This window comes from Nicotiana tabacum, chromosome 1 (assembly GCF_000715075.1).
Source record: "Nicotiana tabacum cultivar K326 chromosome 1, ASM71507v2, whole genome shotgun sequence".
Taxonomy (NCBI): Eukaryota; Viridiplantae; Streptophyta; class Magnoliopsida; order Solanales; family Solanaceae; genus Nicotiana; species Nicotiana tabacum.
In genome coordinates this window covers 202,315,205-202,335,210 of record NC_134080.1, presented here as the reverse complement: position 1 = coordinate 202,335,210, position 20,006 = coordinate 202,315,205, and positions in this window count along the sequence as shown.

The window sequence follows — 20,006 nt, the reverse complement described above, 5'->3', positions numbered from 1 at the left end:
AACTTCGAGTTTCGACCAAGTGAGCCCGAGGTCGATTTTTGGCTTTTTGGGAAAATGATAGAAAACCTATAATTAAGCATTGGGGTTGAATTCTTTAGCACTTATTGATATTGTTAAGTTAATTATGGCTAGATACAAGTGAATTGGAGGCGAAATCTAGAGGGAAAGCAGTATTTGAGGCTTGCATTTGGCCGTGGAATCCGAGGTAAGTGTTTGGTCTAACCTTAGCTTGAGGGAATATGTGTTGTGTCTTATTTGCTATATGTTAATGTCGAGTACGACGTATAGGTGAGGTGACGAGTATCTATATATTGGTGTCAAGCATGCCCGTGGGTCTTATACTAGGATTGTGACAATTTCTATTATGTATTGTTCATGCCTAAATTGAAGGTTATCATTGAGGAGCAAGACTTGTGATAGATTCTTGGTAATTGACCATTTTTGCGTATTGGCTCAAGTTGAAGTTTATTTTGTGAAGTAACTGTTGAAACTAGGTTGGTTATAGCTGATTCCCTTGCCGGGATGATATTGTTCCTATTGTTAACTCCCTTTCCGGGACGGTATTATTTCTATTTGTCAGACCTCCTTTTTCGCCCGCGCCCCCGCAAAGGGTTGCGGAGGAGAGTTTTTTTCCAATTAAAGGACAATCGAAACGGGATTTATTTATTTATTTCAAAGTCGCCACTCGGGAGATTTATGGTGTCCCAAGTCACCGATTTTAATCCCGAATCGAGGAAAAGAATGACTCTGTATTATAGTCCGCAAACCAAAAATCTGGATAAGGAATTCTGTTAACCCGGGAGAAGGTGTTAGGCATTCCCAAATTCCGTGGTTCTAGCACGGTCGCTCAACTATCGCATTTAGCTTAATTATCTGATTTTATACAATTATGAACTTATGTGCAAACTTTAAACTCTCTACCGCTTTTATTATTATTATTATTTTAACAGAGAATGACAACATTGTGAAAAAACGTATCTCGAACCACGTCACATCAATGTACCCGTGGTTATCGACACATTTTGACTCTGTTGAGATTTGGATTTGGGTCACATAAATGTGCACCCTAGTTTAAGAAAGTAAATTGTTAAAGGCATGCCTAAAGCGACTAGCGTATCATTATTTTGGGTAAGGCCGTGAAATTTGCTAAATGGCCGATCCCGAAGTCTATACAATTATTAACCAATTATTGAGGGCCCCGCAGCTTGTGCGTTTTATTGGGCGGGGCTCATCTCGTTTATTTTATAAGGATAATCCTAAAGTGACTACATTTTTCTATTTAAGTTCGTCTCTAAAAAAAATTCTAATTAATTACATGCTTGAAAAGGCCGGTACTTATTTACCAGATTAAGACAAATACAAATTGAAAATTGCAATCGAGACAAAGGGAGATTGTTTCATGCCTTAATTGAATATTACTAAAATTGAAATTATAAATAGAATACAGAATTTACAAATAATATTACCAGAATAAACTAATTATCCTCTAACTAATTTAGACCCACGTTGTTAGATGAATTGAACCGTTGGAATTAATTGTTTACAACTATTTGAAACTGGAATTAACCTTAATCACTAATGCTTATTCGAAAGTTTGTTAAACTTAATCGTTAACTCGTCTTGTTTGAACTCAACTCATGCCTATTGGATTAATGATCTTAGCAATTACTACTACGATCCTAACTTAAAGTATAGTGGGCCTACTGATTTTACGAAATTACCGGCCATTTTTTATTCTGCCTAATATTTACAGATCTCCATTACTAACATGATTAAAAATTCACAAGCTTTGACTCATTTCTATTCCGGTTTGCATGAATTCAGAGTTATACTTCACTAATTAAACTAAATCAAAATAATCTCCAGTAATGACTATCTATCAATTCATGTACCCATAGGCATATAGAAAAACAGTTCAAACTACGTAGAATAGTTCTAAGTACAGTCCAATTTTCAGTATAGTTGTACAATGTAAATACATGTCTAGGATGAGCATAAACATATACAATATTTCTTAATGTACATTCTAGTACATTAATTGAACACACTTTGATAGGCAATCTGTTAAGCCTTTTAATTCAGCATTTATGCAGTTTGAAGTCACCTCAGAACTAATCTCAGAAATGTGTACCTGGAAAGGGACCACAAGGAAAGAAAGAAAAGGATCAGCAGGAGCAGTAGCAACAACACAGCAACAGCAACAGTAACGGAAACAGAACAGCCCAGTAACAGTGTTTAATAAAACCAACAGAATTCTATTAACACCCCAATGAAACAATAACAAATAACCAACCAAACTCAAGGAACAAACCAAATGAAAGCCCAGAAACACCAACAACAATCAACGGGCAGAAACAAAGTGAACCAGAAATGCAATAGGACAATCAATTTCTGACTCTCTGTCTTTCAGACTCTTAAGGAAAGAAACTCAGAACTTCAATTCAACAAAAAACCAATACTAATTCTGATTTTCAGTAGTCAAAGCAAGACCTCACTGTTTCAGTTTTTAGTTCTTAAGTTACTCACTTTTTTTTTAGATTGAAAGACCAGTTAATGTTTAACCCTTAATTCTCTCTTAATGTTCAGAAAATCCCCCCCCAACTTGCGTCAAGCTCTTCTTCTATATAGCCAAACTTGAAGCACTTAAATTAATCCCACCATCTTCTCCCCATCCCCCTTTTGAATCCCACTACTTAATATTTCGTCCCCTACTATATTAAACAAATATATTAGTTCTCACTATCACATATCTTTTCTTTATTTAATTCCCTTATTGCTCCATTACCGCATGCTTTGTCCCCCACCATGTATTAAACAATGTATTATTTTAATATTATTTAATACTTAGTGGACAGAGCACTCATTAATCATTTTTTAAAAAACTTAAAATCCTGAAAATGCCCCTGAAAATACTGCAATTTACCATTCTACCCCCATCCCTTTCAATCTGTACCAAAACCATATCAGCTATAACCAATTCACCTAATCAATTAATCAAATTACAGCAGCTATAACCAAATCAAGCCTGACAATTGACAACTAATAATCAAACTCTGCATAATAAACTCGCCAAACAAACTCCTAATCGACAATGTTCATGAATTAACAACAAAGTCAGATTCATATCCGAACAAACTCATCAGAACAAACAAGTAAATCCAAATCACTAAACTCGATCATCAGTTAACCTCAAACTAAATCAAACAACATCATAACCAAGATTAATGATTCATACTAAATCAAAAACTAAAAACCAACACATAAACACTCACATTAAATCACTTGATGAAAAACTAACGAACTTCAAACAAAAAATGAACACGAATTAAATCTAACAACATTACAACAAAGATGAATGATTCAAACTATATCACTCGACATTCGACATTAAATCACTTGATGAAAAACTAACGAACTTCAAACAAAAATGAACACGAATTATCTCTAACACAAACAAAGACCTGGGTTCGAATTCAAACCAACCTATCGGAACACGAACATAATCATAGAAAGAAGAAAAGGAGCGGAAGATAATTTACTGAATGAAAACTAAAAGAAAAGAGAACGGAAACCTACTAGTTTGAAGTCCGGGTTCGAACGGAAACTCGACGCGCCTGAACAAACATCACTGTTTTCAACCCATTTTTTTTAACGCAGTGACGATCGAGTTCATGGCTGGACGTAGCAGAAGCGATGGTGGTCGCTCATGGCTGGACGTAAGGTTTTTCCGGCGACCGGAGGAAATGACGAAAGAGATGAAGTTGGTTGTTTGGACGAGCTGCTGGTCGACGAGCTGCTGGTGGCGAGGGGGAAGGCAGTTGAAGACGAAGCACTAGCCATGGTGGCTGACTGGAGCTCGACGGACTGTGAGGAGCTGGAGGTCGACGAGGCAGCGGAGATGAAGAAGAAGAAGAAGCAACGTTTTGTCGCCGGCTTGGTGGTTGCTCAGAAGCGAGTTGGGGCTGGCTGGGGTGTTGGTCGTCGATGCAGACGAAGCAGAAGGCAGCCATGGTCGTTTGGGACGAAGGGTGAAGGGGACGACGGATGCTGGTTCGTTGCTGGAATGATGGACTGGTTGCTGCTGGGCGAGGTTATGGGTGACGATGGAGGGGTCGTTTGGAGGGTGGTCGCCGGACTGACGAAGAAGGAGACACAACAGCCGTGGTTGCTGGAGATGGCAGTGGGGTTGTTTGAAGCGACGTGGTCGCTTGGGTAAGGTGGTTCGTTTGGGACAATGGTGGTGAGGGGGGCAGCCATGGGACATGAGGGGGAGCAGAAACAGCGAGGGCAGCCATGGGAGGGTTGATGGGGAAGGGGGTTGTTTGGAGAAGGAGAAGAAGAGGATGGGGCGGGTGTTTTTTAGGGTTTTGGGGTGGAAGAATGAAAAATGGGAAGGGGGGGGGGGTAACTCGTTTGGTTATGGGGCAGACCGGGTCGGGTTGACCCGGTAGGGATTTGATTAAGGGGTTATCCGGTTTTGGGCTTGTGGTTTAGAATTGAAGAAAATGCCAATCCGATTTTCTTCTTCTTTTATTGCTTCTTTTTTCTTCTTTTATTTTTCTTAAACTAAAACTAAATTCTAAAAATCCTAAATTATCCTATAGAACTAAATTAATTTATAAAAGTGCTAATTAACTATTAATAATAATTAACACACAATTAAATAGCAATTACGATAAAATCACACAATTTGGACATTAAAAGCTAAAAATGCAACGTACATTATTTTTATGATTTTTTTGTTCTTGTAAAACAAACTTAATTATCCCTAATTGTAGAATCAAATCCTAAATGCAAAAATGCGACATATTTTTTGTATTTTTTATTAATTTAACAAATAAACATGCACGGACAAATACAAATAATTATCAAAAAATGCCACAAAAATTCTCAAAATGGCACACAAAGGAAAATTGTTTTATTTTGAATTTTTGGGAGTATTTCTCACATAGGGCAAAAATCACGTGCTTACAGCTGTCCCTCTTTGTCCGAAAACACGAAGAGTTTTCGTGCAAAGATAAAGTGAGCAGATACGAGTGATTTTTACCCATCTGAGTACTCCGTGTGAAGCAATTTTTGAAAGATTTAACCGAACCTTTGCTTCAAAGGTTTCCTACATATCCCTGGCTAAAAGGGAATCAGGTTAATGTAGTTCAGAAAGTTTTGGTAGCCGGGACTGCCATGGGACTGCAATTTTGTTGTTACTGCTGCCGCATGTTGTTACTACTGCTTACCGATCTCCTTTTTACATTGTGCTCAAAAGAAAACAAGAGGCTAGACTAAACTAGGAATTACAAAATCTTATCTATCTTCCACTTGCTCTAGTTGCCTTGCTTTCTTGTCGGCTTGTGTTTCCTCTGGTGCTTTTTCTTCCGAAAACTGTTGGGGATGACACTGGCCTTTTGCTTTTCTGAACACAAGTTTTATCATTTCGTTCTATCTGTTGGGGACACTACTTCCTACATTAAAGCTTGTTATGCTGGGGATTTTTGTTGTAACCCTCCGCATTACTGACTTCTGATTTGATCTTGAAATGCATTCCTCTGTTCTGCAGGCGGGCTCCTGACTCCAACTTGACTTTTGAAAGATGACACAGCCTCCATTCTCCAGGCGGGCTCCTGACTTCTTCCATAATTTAAAAATATAACAACCTCCATTCTACAGGCGGGCTCCAGACTCCTTCAACTTTTTAAAATAAACAACCTCCGTTCTACAGGCGGGCTCCTGACTTCTCCAACTTAGAATATAACAACCTCCGTTCTACAGGCGGGCTCCTGACTTCAATAACTTCTTCAAAATAATTTAGCCTCCATTCTCCAGGCGGGCTCCTGACATTAACAACTTCTTAAAATTTTAACACCTCCATTCTCCAGGCGGGCTCCTGACTTTAACAACTTTTTAAATTTAACACCTCCATTCTCCAGGCAGGCTCCTGACTTCAACAACTTATAACAAAATAATTCAACCTCCATTCTCCAGGTGGGCTCCTGACTTCTCCAACTTATAACAAAAATAATTCAGCCTCCATTCTCCAGGCGAGCTCCTGACTTCAACAACTTCTTAAATGTAACACCTCCGTTCTCAAGGCGGGCTCCTAACTTCTTCAAAATATAGCACCTCCATTCTCCAGGCGGGCTCCTGACTTCAACAATTCCTTAAATGTAACACCTCCGTTCTCCAGGCGGGCTCCTGACTTCTTCAAAATATAACACCTCCATTCTCCAGGCGGGCTCCTGACTTCAACAATTCCTTAAAAATACAACACCTCCATTCTCCAGGCGGGCTCCTGACTCCTTTAACTTGAATCATCTTCTTTCAACTGCTTCCCTCAAAACTGGTGTTTTATTCCTCTGAAAACTGCTGGGGATAACACCGATATTTTATTCACAAATATGTCATTTTCCTTCTTCAAAGACTACTTCCTTTAAAGTTGGTGCTTTCTTTCCACTGGAATTACTTCCCTCTGACTGGTGTTTTCACTTCTCTGAAACCTGCCGGGAATAACACTGCTGGGAAATTATCTTCCTTCTTTAAGACTAGTTACTTTCCTCCCTTTAACAAAGGTGGGGATGATACTAACTCAAAGATCACTACCCTTAAAACTTGGGTTATCTTGCTTCTTCCAAGATTGCTTTCTTTAAAACTTGTACTCTTTCTCCCGTAAACTGCGGGGGATTCCACTTCCTTCAAAACTTGTGTTATCTTCCATCTTCCCCAAGTGGGTATCTGATTTCAAGAAAATTTTCGCAATGAGAGAAAATTTTCTGCCCCAGTTTGATAATCTTCTTTGTGGCCATGTCTTCCCGCTGTCAATAATATCTCATTTCCCTGTTTCAAATCAAAGAGAAATTTGTTAGTTTAAAATGTGGTGAGTGGTCGTGCCACTTCTGCTGGGGATGGTTATTCCCTTTTTCCTTTCCCTGCTTTGCTATAAAACTTGCTGGGGATGATATTATTTGCTGAGGATGATACTTCTACTAGGGATGGTTTTTCTTTTCTCTTCCTTCCCCGCTCTGTGTTGTTTGACCATTGTGGAACTTGGTCGAGAATATGTCGGAGTTGTTCCTGTGTCTCGCAAATCTGTTGGGGATCCCCATAACCTTTTAACTGTTTCTTTTCCGTTTTTCTCCAACTTCCCCTAGAAATTTGGTCCTCTTGGGATCTAGACCCATTCATCATTTCGTCTTGCGACCAACTTCTTTTCGCTTTATCGCCTTATCTTTGGCCTGTCCTATTCGCATTTTGCTTTGCACCATTTTGACAACTGATAGTAAGCTCTGAAAATCCTTTTCAAAAACAAACTACTGGGGAGGTAAAGTCTTTAAACCAAGAAATGAAAAAGTGATGATTTTAAAAAATAGAAAAAGAAGAAGTCTTTCTGAACAAATGCTGGGGAAAGGAAAGAAAAGAACTTATCTGAATGATATAACCGATCCTAACGATCATGTCGCGCATTCCGGATTAATCAACCCAGTCTATTTGTATCAATCAACCCTTCGGACGGCCTCATGTTGCTGGGGATAAACAAGCACTCAACTCTTTGCCAAATGCGGATCCTTTTCGCCAATCTTGTCTTGTCGCCTCATAGTGCCCTTCGAGGGGTTTTCACTAATAAGACTCTCTCGTTTCTCTCAACTCCCGTCGTCATATGGTGCCTATGAAGGTTTTCACCGATAAGACTCTCTTGTTTTATTTCTCTCATCTTTCGTCGCCTTATGATGCCTGTGAAGGTTTTCACCGATAAGACTCTCTCATTTTATTTTATTTTTCAGCTGGGGATTGGAGTGCTGCCGATATGACTCTCTCTGCTGGGGATTCTTTCGGCTATTAATTCATTTCCAGCTTATGATCTTCTTCTTTGTTGGGGATCAGAGTGTTATTCCCGACTTCCATTTGCATTGACTTAACACTTCTTAGATACTGATCGGGAGGTCATTTTTGGACATCAATAGGGGTTTTTGTGTATGGCTAAAAGGAAAGGGGTATCAAAAGTTCAAAATAATTTTTAGGGGTAAAACAGTACAACTCTTGGAATCAAACTTTCTTACCAAAATTACAAACGCCAACTTCTGCCCCAGTTTTTCTTGCTTGGGGATTTTTATTTTGTTACACTATGTTACATTATGCATACTATGTTACACTATGACCGAGCCGTGAGGCGCCTACGTATCCTTCTTTGAGGAATCAGGTCAAACGTAGTTCCCAATTCTTTTATTTTCTTGTGACTTTCTTTTGCCTTTATTATCATTATTTTTCTCTTTTTCTTTTTTCTTTCATTTTAATTACTGATTCCAAAAGAGGGATATGAAAGAATAAATAAGGCTCAAAAGGGGAAGCAAAGGTTAAAGTGTTTGGATAAAAGAAAGAACTGCCTCCGTCATTTCATTCTCCGATAAATGCCAACTACAAACAAACAACAATTACAATCAAAAGAAATCATACATAATATCTCTTAACTGCGTCAGAATTGATAGCCATGTCGACGCATTTCCCTTCGATATCTGTTAAACATAAAGCGCGTCATTGGACAACACTCTGGTTATAATGAATGGTCCTTGCCAATTCGGGGCGAACTTGCCCTTTGCTTTTGCCTGATGTGGCAGGATTCGTTTCAACACCTGCTGCCCCACTTCAAATTTTCTGGGGCGCACCTTCTTGTTGTAGGCTCTCGCCATTCTCTTTTGATATAACTGGCCATGACACACAGCTGCCAATCTCTTTTCATCAATCAGGTTCAACTGCTCCAACCGGGTTTTGACCCACTTGTCATCATCAATCTCAGCTTCAGTGACAATTCGAAGGGATGGAATTTAAACTTCTGCTGGTATTACTGCTTCAGTTCCATATACCAACAAATAAGGGGTTGCACCTACTGAAGTCCGAACAGTGGTGCGATAACCCAACAATGCAAATGGTAATTTTTCATGCCATTGTCTGGATCCTTCTACCATCTTCCTCAGTATCTTCTTGATGTTCTTGTTGGCTGCCTCAACTGCTCCATTCGCCTTGGGACGATATGGTGTGGAATTACGGTGTGTAATCTTAAACTGCTGACATACCTCTTTCATCAAATTGTTGTTAAGATTAGCACCATTATCCGTGATGATCACTTTTGGGACCCTAAATCTACAGATGATATGGGAGTGAACAAAATCCACCACTGCCTTCTTGGTTACCGACTTGAAAGTTTTAGCTTCAACCCACTTAGTAAAATAGTCGATGGTCACCAGAATGAACCTATGACGTTGGTAGCTGCCAGCTCAATAGGTCCAATGACATCCATTCCCCAGGCAACAAATGGCCATGGTGCTGACATTGTATGCAATTCTGTCGGCGGAGAATGAATCAAATCTCCGTGTATCTGACACTGATGGCATTTTCGCACGAAATTGATACAATCACGCTCCATAGTGAGCCAATAGTACCCTGCTCAAAGAATCTTCTTCGCTAATACATATCCGCTCATATGTGGCCCACAAACTCCAGCATGTACCTCTGTCATAACTGTCGTGGCTTGACTGACATCTATACATCTCAGCAATCCCAAATCTGGGGTTCTTTTGTACAACACTCCTCCACTGAGGAAAAATCCATTGGCCAATCGCCGAATGGTTCTCCTTTGATCTCCGGTGGCTTGCTCCGGGTATATCCCCATCCTGAGGTACTCCTTGACATCATAAAACCATGGCTCGCCATCCATTTCTTCCTCTATCATGTTGCAATAAGCATGCTGATCATGAACCTAGATATGCAACGGGTCAACATGAATTTTGTCTGGGTGATGCAACATTGATGCTAAAGTGGCCAAAGCATCGGCAACCTCATTGTGAACTCTTGGGATGTGTCTGAACTCCACTGATCGAAATCGCTTGCTCAGATCGTGCAAACATTGTCGATATGGTATGAGCTTCAAATCCCGTGTTTCCCATTCACCCTGAATCTGATGCACGGGGAGGTCCGAGTCTCCCAAGACCAAGACGTCCTGGACATCCATGTCTGCCGCTAGTTGCAGACCCAAAATGCATGCCTCATACTCAGCCATGTTGTTGGTACAATAGAAACGCAGCTGAGCCGTAACAGGATAATGACGTCCTGTTTCAGAAATAAGTACCGCTCCTATTCCAACTCCCTTCGCATTTGCGGCTCCATCAAAGAAAAGTTTCCAACCTGGTTCCTCAGGTAATTCCGACTCATCTATATGCATCACTTCTTCATCAGGAAAATACGTCCTCAATGGCTCGTATTCTTCATCAACAAGATTCTCAGCCAAGTGATTGGCCAGTGCTTGGGCTTTCATGGCCGTCTTTGTCACATAGACGATGTCGAATTCCGTGAGTAATATTTGCCATTTCGCTAACCTCCCTGTGGGCATAGGCTTCTGGAAAATATACTTTAGTGGATCCAAGCGTGAAATGAGATAAGTAGTATATGATGATAGATAATGCTTCAATTTCTGGGCCACCCAAGTTAGGGCGCAACATGTCTTCTCGAGTTGAGTGTACTTAACCTCATATACTGTAAACTTCTTGCTGAGATAATAGATGGCTCATTCCTTCCTTCCTGTAATGTCGTGTTGCCCTAGCACGCAGCCAAACGAATTCTCCAGGACCGTTAGATAAAAAATTAACGGTCTCCCCGGCTTAGGTGGAACCAACACAGGTGGATTTGATAAATATCCTTTGATCTGGTCAAATGCCTCCTGACATTCTGCCGTCCATTCTACCGTGACATCCTTCTTCAGTAGCCGAAAGATGGGTTCACAAGTTGCTGTGAGTTGAGCAATAAATCTGCTGATGTAATTCAACCTTCCCAACAGACTCATTACTTCTGTCTTGTTCTTTAGCGGTGGCAAATCTTGGATAGATTTGATCTTTGACGGGTCCAACTCAATACCTCGCCGACTGACGATGAATCCCAAAAGCTTCCTAGATGGAACACCAAATGCACATTTGGCCGGGTTGAGCTTAATATCATACCTTCGAAGTCTTTGAAAAAACTTCCTTAGGTCTGCTACGTGGTCTTACTGATGCTTGGACTTTATGATCACATCGTCCACGTACACCTCAATCTCTTTGTGGATCATGTCATGAAACACAGTGGTCATTGCTCTCATGTACGTTGCCCCAGCATTCTTCAAACCAAATGGCATTACCCGGTAGCAATAAGTCCCCCATGGCGTAATGAATGCCGTCTTTTCTGCATCTTCTTCATCCATCAGAATCTGATGATACCCAGCATAGCAATCTACAAAAGATCTGATCTCACGTCCGGCACAATTGTCGATCAAGATATGGATATTGGGTAATGGAAAGTTGTCCTTTGGGCTCGCCCTGTTCAGATTGCGGTAATCGACACACACCCTGATTTTCCCATCTTTCTTCGGCACTGGCACCATATTAGTCAACCAATCAGGATATCGAGTGACCCGAATAACCTTTGCTTGTAGCTGCTTGGTTACTTCTTCTTTAATCTTCACACTCATGTCTGTCTTGAACTTCCTCAATTTCTGCTTGACGGGAGGGCATGCCGGGTCAGTGGGCAATTTGTGAACCACTAAATCTGTGCTTAACCCCGGCATGTCATCGTACGACCATGCAAAAACATCTTTGAACTCAATAAGTGTTTTGATTAGTTCTTCCCTAATATTTGGTGCAATGTGGATGCTTATTTTAGTTTCCCTGATATCGTCTGCGTCCCCTAAATTGATGGCTTTTGTGTCATTTAAGTTGGGCTTGGATTTCTCTTCAAACTGGCTTAACTCTCTGTTTATCTCTTCGAAGGCTTCATCCTCATCGTATTCCGATTCATTATCATAATCGACCTCTTGTATAGTTAGTTCGGAATTAGATTGATTTTTTAGACTAGGTTGAATATCCGTTGTGCATGCCATGTCATTAGAACCAGTATGAAAAGAACTGTTCAGAAAGAGAAAGAAAACAGAATTAAAACAAAAATAAAGAGAAATTTTTTTTTACTTTATTAAACTGCGGGATAACAGAGTTTCACACTTTTGCGAAATACAAAGATAAAACAAAACTGGATTACAACTCTGAATAATCCCAAAACACAAGAAAGAAAATCCAAAGCCTACTACCAAGACTCCCTCCGGGTAGGAAGATGAGTAGATGTCCAATTGTTGACCTTGGCCTTAGGACCCACAAACTGTATGTCTGCCTTACTGGAACCCTCTCCAGCTTCTATCATGTTGACATCAGCGAACATCCTTTCAAAGCCCTCATTCAAATCTCCTTCTGGCCCGATCAGGGGTCCGAGAACTTCCGGGACCGACAACTTTCTGAACCCTGCTTTGACAAATGATCTGGACAGGTATGGGATTGGCTTAGGAAGGACCCAGACTCTTTTCTTCAACTTGCGGGCTCGCTTTACATCCGCTGCGGTAGGGTTGAATCCTAGCCCAAAAGTATTCAGGTTCTTAGGCAAAGAAATTGGCTGGACCATTCCCTGCATATCAATCCCCAAACCTTTTCCTGGTACAAACCCGCTGTTCAACATTTCCGAGGCTATCATGAAGGTCGCAGCCGCGATTCTAGGAAGTGGAAGGCCCCCACCCTCAGGAATTTTGTCTACTGAGACTGCGTCAAAAACCTGATAAACCCACGGGCCCTTATCATCGTCAGTTTCTATGAAGGGCACAATGGCATCACTGACGGCATGTGTGCCGTCATCCCCGTGCACCACAATCTCTTGTCTATCCCATTCAAATTTGACCATCTGATGCAGTGTAGAAGGCACTGCTTTGGCTGCATGGATCCAGGGTCGTCCCAACAAAAGATTATACGACACCGCCACATCTATCACTTGAAATTCCATGGTGAACTTGACCGGACCAATTGTCAATTCCAGTATGATATCACCCACTGTGTCAGTACCGCCCCCATCAAAACCTCGGACGCAGACGCTGTTCTTATGGATCCTATCATCAGCAACCTTCAGTTTGTTCTGAGTGGACAAAGGACAGATATTGGCACTTGACCCATTATTAATCAGTACTCGAGTGACCACCGATTCTTCGCATTTCATCGTCAGGTAGAGTGCTCTGTTGTGTTCTGTACCCTCTACCGGTAACTCATCGTCAGAGAATGTCACTCAGTTTACCTCGAAGATCTTGTGCACTATTTTCTCCAAATGGTTCACTGAGAACTTGTCCGGGACATGGGCTTCGTTCAGAATCTTCATTAATGCCTGACAATGATCGCTTGAATGGATCAAAAAGGATAACAACGAAATCTGGGTCGGGGTCTTCCTCAACTGCTCTACAATGGAGTAGTCATGTGCCTTCATCTTCTTCAAAAACTCCTCTGCTTCCTCCTCCGTCACTGGCTTCTTTATTGTTACAGGATTGGCCCTTCTCAATTCTGCGGGAACAAAACACCTTCCCGAACGAGTTAACCCCTGGGCCTCGCATACTTCTTCCACAACCTCTTTCCCCTTATGCATCACTGTCACTTGACTGTAGCTCCATGGCATAGCTTTCTCACTTGTTATCGGCAACTGCATTACCGGCCTGATAACAACTGGTTCTAAGCGGGCCCCCTTCACTACCAACGCTGGTGTGCTTGATACTTCCTACAGCACTACCCTGACTGACTTTGGCTTCTTCGCAGCAACAGATGAACTTTTCCCCACTACCACAAATGGCTTGTCATCTACCTTTCCCAACTGTACCACTGCCTTTCCACTGGTCGACTTTTCGTTTGGACTGGCACGAATCATCATTACCGTTTGTGAGGGTGTTTTAGGTTTCCCTCTTTCGTGCACTAGTTCGATCATGTGGGCCTCATGGTGCACCGGTATTGGGTTTACATTGATGTTGGGTGCCTCTAGTGCCTGAACCTCAATCCTATTTGTGTCAATAAGATCTTGTACGACAGTCTTCAACTTCCAACACTTCTCAGTATCATACCCGGGAGCCCCCGAACAATATTCACAGCTTACTGAATGGTCCAGATTTTTGGGAAGGGGATTTGGCAATTTGGGTTCAACAGGACTTAATAGGCCTATCCGCCTCAACTTGTGGAACAGAGTAGTATAGGTTTCTCCCAACGGAGTGAATGTTCTCGGCCTCTGCATCCTTTTATTCCTGAAAGCCTGATTTCCGCGGAAGCTTGGCCCTGAAGGATTCCTGTAGGCCCTTGGTGGTGGATATGTTCTTTGTGGAGGTGGAATGTATGTTGGGGAGGTGGATATGAATGTTGGGGAGCCGGCGCATGCCATTGCGGGCGAGCCGGAGGCTAGGCGTAAGTTTGGGCGTGATGGACGGAGAAATGTGGCTCTTGTGGTGGATAATAGGGTTGTGGAGGGTTGTATGGAGTGTGTGGATTGTTTGGGTAATGGGGTTTGGGTTGGTAGCGAGGGGAAGGACCTCTTGATCTAGACCAAGTACCTACTTCGACTGTTGCGACCTCCTCTCTCTTCTTTTTCCCGAGCGCACCTCCCGTGTCGCTTTGGATAGCCTGAGTTGTAGCCTTGATTGCTGAATAACTCATTATCTTGTTGGACCTGAGTCCTTCTTCAACCATACCGCCCATTTTTACTACTTCATTGAAAGATTTACCAACTGATGTCACCAGGTGACCAAAGTAAGTTGGCTCCAGCGTTTGTAAGAAGTAGTCCACCATTTCACCTTCCCTCATTGGTGGATCGACTCTTGCTGCTTGTTCTCTCCAACGGAATCCGAATTCCTGAAGCTCTCTCCAGGCTTTTTCTCAAGTTTTAACTGTGTGAGACGGTCGGGGATGATCTCAAGGTTATACTGGAAATGACCTGCAAATGCTTGTGCTAGATTGTCCCAGGTATACCACCTGCTAGGATCCTGCCTCGTGTACCATTCTAATGTGGTCCCGCTTAAACTTTGACCGAAATAAGCTATCAGCAGCTCATCCTTTTCACCTGCCCCTCTCATCTTACTACAGAAGCCTCGTAAATGTGCTATGGGATCACCATGTCCCTCATATAGATCAAACTTTGGCATCTTAAAACCTGCCGGCAATTGAACATCGGGGAAGGGACACAAATCTTTATAGGACACACTGACTTGGCTGCCCAATCCATGCATATTTCTGAAGGATTGCTCTAGGCTTTTCACTTTACGAAGCACTTTGTCCTGCTCTGAATTCTTAGCTAGCCTCTCCGTTTTTGTCGGGAGTTGAAGGTGAGGGGTGTAAGTGTATGGCTCGGGTGCTTTGAAGGTGAGTTCGGGAGGATAGTACTGATTGTCGTGAACCTAAAATACTGGTTCATCGGATATTTTTTGCAATGTGGCGGGTGGAGGTGCCACGAAAACAGGAACAGCTGGTGAAGGAGGGTTTTGTTTGGGTGGTGAAGCTTGGGGATTATAGGAAGTTTCCCCCTGATAGTATTGGGCGATGGGGAAGCTCGTTGATGGACCAGTGGAAGGGTGTTCCGGAGTCCGAGCTGGTGAGAGGGTAGGAGTAGGGGGAAGTATTGGTGATGTTTGTCCCTTAGCCCAGGCTAGGTGTATCCCAGCTATCTCTTGTCTCAACCTGTCTACTTCTTCCTTCATCATTTGCATCTCTGTTTTTCCTCCTCAACACTTTTGTTTGAACCAGACATACTTTCCGGAATGGGCCCTTTAGATCTTGTATGGTAATGGTAATCTGCCAGAATGAGCTAACTGTTTTGAAAGTTTTCTCTGATATAAACAACAAACTTGTTAGCATTAGAGTTTAACACATATTGTAATTTCACATTGGGGAATGCAATGTTCCTAGGCAGTTTAACCATTTCTAACATGTTTTTGCTTCGATTGCAAGCGTCATCCCGACTTACCCTTTCTTTTTATGTCCTTTTTTACTTTCTTTTATTCACAATGCCTTTTCTTTTTTTTTTCTTTTTAGTGATGGCCGAATCTTATGTGGATTGCCTACGTATCATGTCCCTTTATGAATTAGACCGGGCGTAGTTCTGCCACACAAAATTTTTTATTTTATTACCAAAATATGCTATCACAAGCTACCTATTTGAAAAAGGACAAACAAAATACAGACTCCACACTATTAACATGGTTTGATATGAAAAGAGAACAGAAGGGTAAACAATAGACTTTTAAAAACAACAATGCAGACTTGAATTAGGGATACATTAAGGCCTTGAATTTTGGTGCCCGCGAGGCATCGTTCGGCCTTTCCGCGGGCTTTGGTGCAAGGCCTCTTTGCAAGCTTTTTAATTCCTCCATGATTCGGTGGAAATAACCCATGATTGAGGCAAAAAGGGTATCACGGGGCATTTCCTCACAGGTTAAGCACCTCGTGGTGATGCAGTGCCCAATCTCATCGATCCTACCCCTGATTCTATCCCTTTCCATACACATCTGTTCTATTCATTGATTCTTTAATCCCAATAATTGAGTGTTGTCAACGAGCCGATCTTGGAACCTCTCCATTTGTTCTTCCATTCGGGCTATTAAATCATAGCAGCGCTCCCTGTCCGTTCTAGCATCTCGGGCTTGTTTAAAGACCCGATCTCTGAGAGTGGAATTTGTTTCTCTTAATATTTCAATGCTCCCTTCATAATCCCTTCTCACTTGCCATAGGTGTTTTTTTCGCGCTGCTGCACCTTTTGCCCATCTGGCCCGCATTCTTGCTATGCTAGCTTCGGATCTTTCCATGTTCTTTCGACTTTTAATGACCTGATTCCTTAACCCTGCTATCAGCCTTTTATCGGACCGGCTTCTCCGTTGGTTATCGGCATCCATTATGACTTGTCGGTTTTGAGCTCTAAGGGAGTCATTTTCTTGGGCTGATTTCTTTCTGTCCCCTTCATCGGCCGCAGTCTGAATTTCTCTTTCAAACTGAAGATCTATGACCTGCTGCTTTAACTTGCCTATTGTGGCCCTGTATTCTTCTTCTTTCGCTAACCAATCCCAATGCTCTTGTGAGGACTTGGCAAACTCTTGAAGGTGAGGTCTTTTAGCCGGCCTTCCAGACGACACTTCCCCTTTGTACCAAGCCTGATATACAGTTGAAACTTCCCCTCTTGCCCGATTCAGTACACAAGTATTTGCCTCCAAGTATTGACATTGGCTCCAAATCTGGCGGACCCTTGCTTTAGGAAACTGGCCATCGGAACTGATCTCAATCACTTGGGTGCTCAGGTCCTCATCTTTTGGCACTATCTGACACCTCCCAAGTTGCCTCAAAACCCGATACGGCGCATAAGGTTGAATGCTCTTGAGCCCCATCAAGAGAAAATGGGGCCTAGCTGCTGGCATATATATGACTTCGTCGATCGGTAACCATCCCAGTGTCCACTGTATTTGACTGGAGTTAAGGGTCCAAAAGTATGAGGTCCATGCCGAGACTCCTTCAGGTAAGTGGACCTCATTAATTATGGTGTAGAACTCCTCTATGCAGGTTTTCTCAGAAGATCCATGGCTCAGGAACTGGTCTCGGTGACATAGGTATTCGTTCATCCACATTTGCAATAACAAGTTACACCATTCGAAAAAGTTCCCTCCGGCTTTGCAGGCCGTGAGAGCTCAGAAGATATCATATACAATCATGGGCGCAAACGTGCTGTCATCTTGAGTGAGCAAAGTACTGACGACCCCAGCTACCTTTATGTCAATATTCCCGTCTTTTCTTGGGAACACTAAAAGCCCTAAGAAGGTTATCATGAAAGCAACCCGTCTATGTTCATCCCACTCGACGGTTACTTTTACTGCACAACTTGTTTTCTGGCTTGTTGAATCCTCCTATGTGGCCGTATCTTTGGTATATGAAGCTCAGAGTGCAAAAACCTTTCACCAAGTCTGGGTTATGGATCGTTCTGACTATCTTTAACGAGTCCAAAAACCGGTGCACCGCTACGGCTCTTAGAGCAACCAGGTATTTACGCCTCAACGGAACCTCAGCACTGCCGATGTACCCGGCTATTTCCTCTAAAGTCGGGGTGAGTTCAAAGTCCGAGAAGTGGAAGACATTGTGTGTCGGGTCCCAGTAAGTGACTAGTGCCCTTATAATATCCCCTCGAGGCCTGATACCCAACAAACCCGTGAGACTTTTCAGATGTTTCTTGACTTCGTCTCGCCCTTCTTTGCCTAAATCATTCCACCATAGCCGCAACTAGAGGGGGATTTTATTCATGATTGAAAAAGGTTAATTTTGAGTCATGCTCATTCTGCACATTTATTAATGTGATTAAACAAAACAAAATTTATTTGACTCAAAACGATTTGATTATTTTTCATAAAAGAAAAACCCAATTTTCCAAACACGACCTTTCAGCACTTCAGGGATGAAGATTTTAAGGTATGTGAGTCAATCGATCAAAAAATCCAAAAAATGACAGGAGTGTCCGTTTATGCAAACTTTTAGGAACATTCGGCTATTTCTGACAAAAACGGCATCGCCCGACTCTATGACAAAAATTAAAATTTGACATGTTTTGTCTATTTTTGCAAAATGGGAGGTTGGACCCGACGAGGGTTGCCTACGTATCTCACGCCTTGTGAGAATCAAACCGGCGTAGTTCGCCCAACATAAACTAAACTTGTAAACAAGACTCCTTTCTTTTGTTTTTCAAATAAATCAAACTAAAAAAAAGACAATTTTTTTTTCAAAATTTCGGCAGGGTTTTGACACTACTTGGACATTGGTTTTATTTTTCTAAAAATAAGTAGTTATCTCCCTACACTGCTATTTTTCTTTTTCTATTTTTCACAATTTTTCAAAAATTCCCGATTTCAGAGGCCGGTCAGCATGCAGATCTGAAGCAAATAAATGTGCAAAACAAACAGGATGCAGCAGGATGGTCTTTTTTTCATTTCAGGTTGCTTGTCCTAGACGGACCCAACCCCTGTGTTGAGTCCCCTAAGTCAAATGCAACATGATGCAAATAAACATTCCTACTAGGGATCCGGCATGAAGTCAAGTTATTCTAGGCTCAACCTGGGTATATGTTCTAGACAGTGTACCCGAGCGGACAACTCGAGTTGAGGAAGGAGCTCCTTTCCGGGAACCAAAAGGCCAGCCGACTTAGAAACTTTCCGAGCCTCTTTTATTTCAGGGTATGACACTAACAGAATAGGGAGTCTCAACCAGTAAGCACATCCCCGGAGGTGAGAAGAGAAGGTTTCGGCATAGTTTATATGTACAGTTCAAAAAATATCAAAGCGGTAAAAAAGCATCATTTTGCACATTTAGGCCAAAACATGTAGTAAGATCAAATAATAAATAAAGCCAAATATAACAATTCATCTAAGTTCGAATTTTGAACCCTGCGAAACCAGAGATTCTGGGTTCGGTCCTCACCAGAGTCGCCAGAGCTGTCACACCTCCTTTTTCGCCCGCGCCTCCGCAAAGGGTTGCGGAGGGGAGTTTTTTTCCACTTAAAGGACAATCGAAATGGGATTTATTTATTTATTTCAAAGTCGCCACTCGGGAGATTTATGGTGTCCCAAGACACCGATTTTAATCCCGAATCGAGGAAAAGAATGACTTTGTATTACAGTCCGCAAACCAAAAATCCGGATAAGGAATTCTGTTAACCCTGGAGAAGGTGTTAGGCATTCTCGAATTCCGTGGTTCTAGCACGGTCGTTCAACTGTCGTATTTAGCTTAATTATCTGATTTTATACAATTATGAACTTATGTGCAAACTTTAAACTCTCTACCGCTTTTATTATTATTATTATTTTAACAGAGAATGACAACATTGTGAAAAACGTATCTCGAACCACGTCATATCAATGTACCCGTGGTTATCGACACATTTTGACTCTGTTGAGATTTGGATTTGGGTCACATAAATGTGCACCCTAGTTTAAGAAAGTAAATTTTTAAAGGCGTGTCTAAAGCGACTAGCGTATCATTATTTTGGGTAAGGCCGTGAAATTTGCTAAACGGTCGATCCCGAAGTCTATACAATTATTAACCAATTATTGAGGGCCCCGCAACTTGTGCATTTTATTGGGTGGGGCTCATCTCGTTTATTTTAAAAGGATAATCCTAAAGTGACTACATTTT